The sequence below is a fragment of the Chenopodium quinoa genome, unplaced genomic scaffold (assembly GCF_001683475.1).
Source record: "Chenopodium quinoa cultivar QQ74 unplaced genomic scaffold, ASM168347v1, whole genome shotgun sequence".
In the NCBI taxonomy this organism is placed as follows: Eukaryota; Viridiplantae; Streptophyta; class Magnoliopsida; order Caryophyllales; family Amaranthaceae; genus Chenopodium; species Chenopodium quinoa.
In genome coordinates, this window is record NW_018743074.1 from 2,073,756 (window position 1) to 2,079,722 (window position 5,967).

The window sequence follows — 5,967 nt, forward strand, 5'->3', positions numbered from 1 at the left end:
AATTTACAGTGTGACGAAGGAGGAGCAGAGTTACCGAAAGCCGAGACCACTCCCAGAGTGGTATCAGCGAAAAAATAAAAATCAGTGGTGTGAGTTCCACGAGTCTTCGGGCCACAACACTGAGGAGTGTATCCAGCTGAAGGACCAGATAGAGGACATGGTCCGGAAGGGATACTTGAAAAAATACATCGCGGATCACCGCGAGAAAAAAGAATCCGAGAGGCTAGCAAAGGACCCTCGGCAGGACCTTGATTTCCCCCGGAAAAACAGTAAAAAACCGGAGGGGAAATTCCCTCCGATCAATGTTATCTCGGGAGGAATATACTCTCGGAGGGAGCACAAGCGTCACCTTAGAGCTTTGACTCACCAGGTGAACAACGCTGACATTCAATCTCCCCAGTCGCCGGTGCCGAACATGACGTTCACAGCCGCCGACTGCCGGGGGATTACGTTCCCTCACGAGGATCCGTTGGTGATCATCGCCACGGTGGCCAACCACGACGTCAGTAAGGTCCTTGTTGACGGTGGCAGCGGAGCAAACATTCTGTTCCGAAAGGCCTACAACCAAATTAAGCTGAAGCCCAAGCACCTTACGCCGGTACCCTATCCGGTATCCGGGTTCAATGGGGCTTCAACTTATCCAGATGGGAAGGTGACACTTCCTGTCACCATCGGTTGCGATGAGGCAGCCCGGAACGTCATGATTGAGTTTTTGGTCATCGACGCTCCTTCAGTGTACAACGTGATTTTGGGGAGACCCATAATTCACGAGATCCAAGGGGTCGTCTCAACTTATCATCAGCTGATGATTTACGTCTCAGACGCCGGCTTCCCCGAAAGGATACAGGGCAACCAAAAGGACGCCCGAAGGTGCAACTACCTCAAGCCATCCAATAGTCGCCCAGATGACGACAAGGATGAGGAGGAGAAAGAAAAAGAAAGAGAGCCAAGCGCAAAAAAGCCGAAAGGCCTAAGTGCTTCGGCCCAAGGATCCGTGCCCAGAGAAAAAGGTCCCGAAAGGGAAAAGGTTGACTCTTCAGCTGAGCCGCAAGACTCAGAGAGCCAGCCGAAGAACACAAAGACTGGGACACCTGCTGACATTGGCAGCAGACCAGATTCTGAAGAGTCCAATCCATCGGTAATGGACATGGACCAACAGACTGAAACAGTTGAGTTGGCCGAAGGAGAGGCTGAGAAATGTGTAACAATCGGGATGGACCTTGATCCTAACACCCGTTGTGAACTTATTCAGCTCCTTCGGGATAACAGAGATGTGTTTGCTTTCTCGGCAGCTGATATGCCCGGGATAAGTTCAGACCTCATCTCCCATAAGCTTAATGTTGACCCAGCGTGTCGACCAGTTAAGCAAAAGAAGCGGAATTACTCCGCCAATAAGAACCGAGACATCGCAGCCGAAGTTAAAAAATTATTGGAGGCAGGGTTCATTGAACCTTGCCAATATCCGGAATGGCTGGCAAATGTGGTGATGGTTCAGAAGCCCAATGGTACCTGGAGGATGTGCGTTGACTTCACGGACCTAAATAAGGCTTGTCCAAAGGATTTCTATCCCTTGCCAAGAATCGATCAGCTAGTCGATTCGACAAGTGGCCATGCCTTGCTTAGTTTCATGGACGCATTCTCGGGGTATCATCAGATCTTTATGCACCCCGACGATCGAGCCAAGACAGCATTCGTCACGAACGCTGGGGTGTATAATTACAAAATGATGCCCTTCGGATTGAAAAATGCGGGGGCAACCTATCAAAGGCTGGTGGATCAAGTTTTCGCCGATCAAAAGGGCCGAAACATGGAAGTCTATGTTGACGATTCGATCGTCAAAAGCAGAAAACTAGAGGACCATGTAAAGGACCTGGCTGAAACTTTCGCCACCTTGAGAAAGCATCAAATGAAGCTGAATCCGAAGAAGTGTGTCTTCGGCGTGAAGTCAGGGAAATTCCTGGGTTTCATGGTCAGCAAAAGGGGGATTGATGCCAATCCCTCTAAAGTCAAAGCGGCGCTCGACCTTCCTGAGCCGAAAACGAAGCGGGATGTTCAGCGGCTCACCGGAAGAATGGCAGCCCTCTCGAGGTTCATTTCCAGAGCTTCGGATAAGGGGTTACCCTTCTTCAAAGCCCTGAAACTCCCGAAAACAAAAGAGCTTGTTTGGGAGGAAGAGCAAAAAGACGCCTTTCAACAGCTTCGGGAGCATCTGGCTCAACTCCCAACGCTGGCTAGCCCAGTTGAAGGAGAAACTCTATACCTATATGTGGCCGTTAGCCCGGCCACCATCAGCGCAGTATTGCTGAGGGAAGAGAGTAAGAGTCAGCAACCGATTTATTTCGTCAGTCATACACTGACGGATGCCGAGACCCGCTATCCTCTACTCGAGAAAGTTGCTTTCGCGGTAGTAGTAGCTGCTCGGAAGCTGAGGCCCTATTTTGATTGCCATCAGATAGTGGTCTTAACTGATCAGCCATTGGAAAAAGTTCTTGGCAAGGTTGAAAAATCCGGTAGGCTAGCCAAGTGGGCTTTTGAGCTCACCGAATTCAGCATCAGCTACCGTCCGAGGGCTGCCATTAAGGCTCAAGCCCTGGCGGATTTCTTGGCCGAATGCTCATACCAAGAAGTGCTGGACAGTGAAAAGAAAGTCTGGACCGTGTTTACGGATGGGTCTTCCACCGAAAACGGTTCGGGGGCAGGAGTAGTGATAACTTCTCCCGAAGGCAAATCCTTTGAGTATGCACTAAAATTTTCTTTTAAAGCCTCGAACAATGAAGCCGAATATGAGGCAGCAATCGCCGGCCTACAATTATGCATCTCCTTGGAAGCCGATCATGTCTGCTTAAAAACAGACTCGCAGCTAGTTGCATATCAGATCAGTGGCAGCTATGAGGCCAAAGAGCCCTCCATGATAGCTTATCTTGCCAAGATCAAATCAGTCATTGCAGAGCTGAAAACTTTTGAGGTTCAGCTGATCCCAAGGGGTCAGAATACTCAGGCCGATGCACTCTCCAAACTTGCTAGTTCATCTTTTACCGAGCTGAACAGGTCTGTATATGTAGAAGTGCGTCGAGTAAGAAGTGTCGATGAAGCACCTGAAGTGTGCTGCGCTGACCCAGAGCCTAGTTGGATGGAACCCATTTTAGCTTTTAAGCTTCGGGGAGAAACTCCTGGGGACAAAGCTTTGGCCTCCAAAATGAAGAGAACCAGCTCTAGGTTCATTGTCTTCAGGGGGGAACTTCTGAAAAAGTCCTTCTCAGCCCCATTGCTGAAATGCGTGGGACCAACAGATGCAGATTATATCCTGCGGGAGATTCACCTCGGCATCTGTGGGAACCACATTGGGGGAAGAACCTTAGCCCACAAGGCATTGAGGGCCGGATATTACTGGCCCACCATGATCGCAGATGCTAAGGAGCTGGTTCGGAAATGCGAAAAATGTCAAAAATATGCTCCAGTTATCCATCAGCCAGCAAGGGATCTTCAGCCGATCCTTAATCCACTCCCGTTTGCCCAATGGGGACTGGATATACTGGGACCATTTCCAGAGGCTGTGTACCAGAAAAAATGGCTGATAGTTGGTGTCGACTACTTCAGTAAATGGATCGAGGCTGAAGCAGCCTCGAACATTACAGAGCAAACTGTCAGAAAATTTATCTGGCAGAATATCATCACTCGCTTTGGCATCCCGAGAGTATTTGTCTTCGATCATGGGAGGCAATTTGACAACTTACCGCTGAAGCGATATACAGATCAGTTCGGCATAAAACTGGCATTTTCAGCAGTATGCCACCCGCAGAGTAACGGACAAGCCGAAGCAGCAAATAAACAGATCTTAAGTGTCCTCAAGAAGAGGGTGGAAGATCAAAAGTCCAAATGGCTAGAGGAGCTCCCTGGAACCCTTTGGTCCCTTCGGACAACTGAAAAAGAGGCAACGGGCCACTCACCTTTTGAACTGGTGTATGGTGCCGAAGCCGTCCTTCCAGTGGAAATTGGCTCGGAGAGCCTTCGAGTGCACCATTTCTCGGCTGAGAATGACCGACTGATGAGGGAATCTCTCGATTTCCTCGACGAAGTAAGAGACTCAGCTCGAGATAAAATGGCGGCCTATAAGCAGAGAGTCAGCAAATTTTATAACCGAAGGGTCCATGTAAGGCCTCTCAAAATTGGAGATCTTGTCCTTCGGAATGCTGCTGCAGTTCAGAAAGGCCGAATCCATGGGAAGCTCTCAGCTACATGGGAGGGACCTTATGAAATTTATGATGAGCTTCAGCCAGGGACATACCGACTTCGGCAGTTGGATGGAACTGAGTTGAAAAATCACTGGAACGCTGATGTACTGAAAAAATATCATGTGTAAACCCTTCGGGGCAGAACAATCTTTGTAAGTACATTTTGAACTAATGAAAGGCCTTGGAGCCGCCATTTATATAAATATTTACAATTTATCCTTTCAAAATTTTCTTTGTTCTATCTACTCTTTAAGGGTTTTTTATTCAGCCTCGTCTGAAACCTTCGCCTTCGGGTAACTGGGCTTCAGATTGCTGACAAAACTCGTCTTTTTAAAGAACACCGGTCTTTCAGCTGACGTCAAACTTCAGTAAGACTTGTTCTCCAAAGACATGAGTCCATGGACAAATCTGGGATATTGCCTTAACTGAGCCTTGTATCCCAGAGAGCCATTATCCGAAACATTGCCTTAAGTTGGCCCTGTGTTTCGGGTATCCATTTTTCAAAGATAGACAGAAAATCAAGGATAACAGCAACAGTTGAAAATTTTTAAATCAGCCTCGTCTGAAACCTTCGCCTTCGGGTAACTGGGTTTCAGATGGCTTACAAAACTCGTCTTTTTAAAGAACACTGGTCTTTCAGCTGAAATCAAACTTCAGTAAGACCTGTTCTCCAAAGACATTAGTCCATGGACAATTCTGGGATATTGCCTTAACTGAGCCTTGTATCCCAGAAAGCCATTATTCGAAACATTGCCTTCAGTTGGCCCTGTGTTTCGGATATGCGTATTCTTTAAGAACGCTGGTCTTTCAGCTGAAGTCAAACTTCAGTAAGACTTGTTCTAAAGAGGTTAGTCCCAGAAAGCTAATATCCCAAGCATTGCCTTCAGTTGGCCCTGTGTTTCGGATATCCAACTTTCAGAAAGTCAATCTTCAGTAAGACTTGTATCCCAGAAGCATTGCCTTCAGTTGGCCCTGTGTTTCGGATACCCATTTTGAAGAAGTTCAGAAATTGCTTATTCAACTGAAGTCATACTTCAATTTCTGTGGGGGCAAGAAGCACTCAGTGCAACTATGTTCGGCAGAGTTGAAGAAAAGAAACAGTAAAGCATTCAAAAGTAAAGCAACTGAAGAAAAGAGCATTAGATTAATATTTCATGCTCAAAAATTGAGCTACAAGTTCAATAATTCAGTATCGGCAGCCGCCCACAAGCGGAAAATAACAGCTGCCGAAATACGTACATAAGCAAAAAAATAAAACTGCTGTACGACAAGGCAAGCTGAAGCAAAAAACAAGGCAAAAAACTCAGAAAGCGGCAAGTCTAAAGTTAAGCACATGATGAACCGCAAGATTCTGAAGACGACTGCCCGAGTTCCTATGCTTCAGCCGGAGGATCAGACTGATCAGCGTTGAGCCCCATGGTGGCCTCAGCCCCAGCAGCAGAAGAAGCGGGCTTTGCACTTTGCCGAGCCTCCCTTTCCCTCTGCTCAGCTTCCAACTCCAGTCTTTCAGCTTCCTCTTCGGCTTCCTCAGCCTTAAGAATTTCAGCTTCGGCTGGAGTTGCATACTTCATGTGAGGGTCTTCGGGATTCTGGACCCACTCAGCACATTTAGACCAGTCCAGTTTCGGCATACTCGGAATCCGTTTCTGAAACCCATCTCATATTCCTCTTGGGTATAAACACGGACTTTGAGTAAAGCCTCAGCATCAGCCAGCTTCTTCTGGGTCTCCTCCAA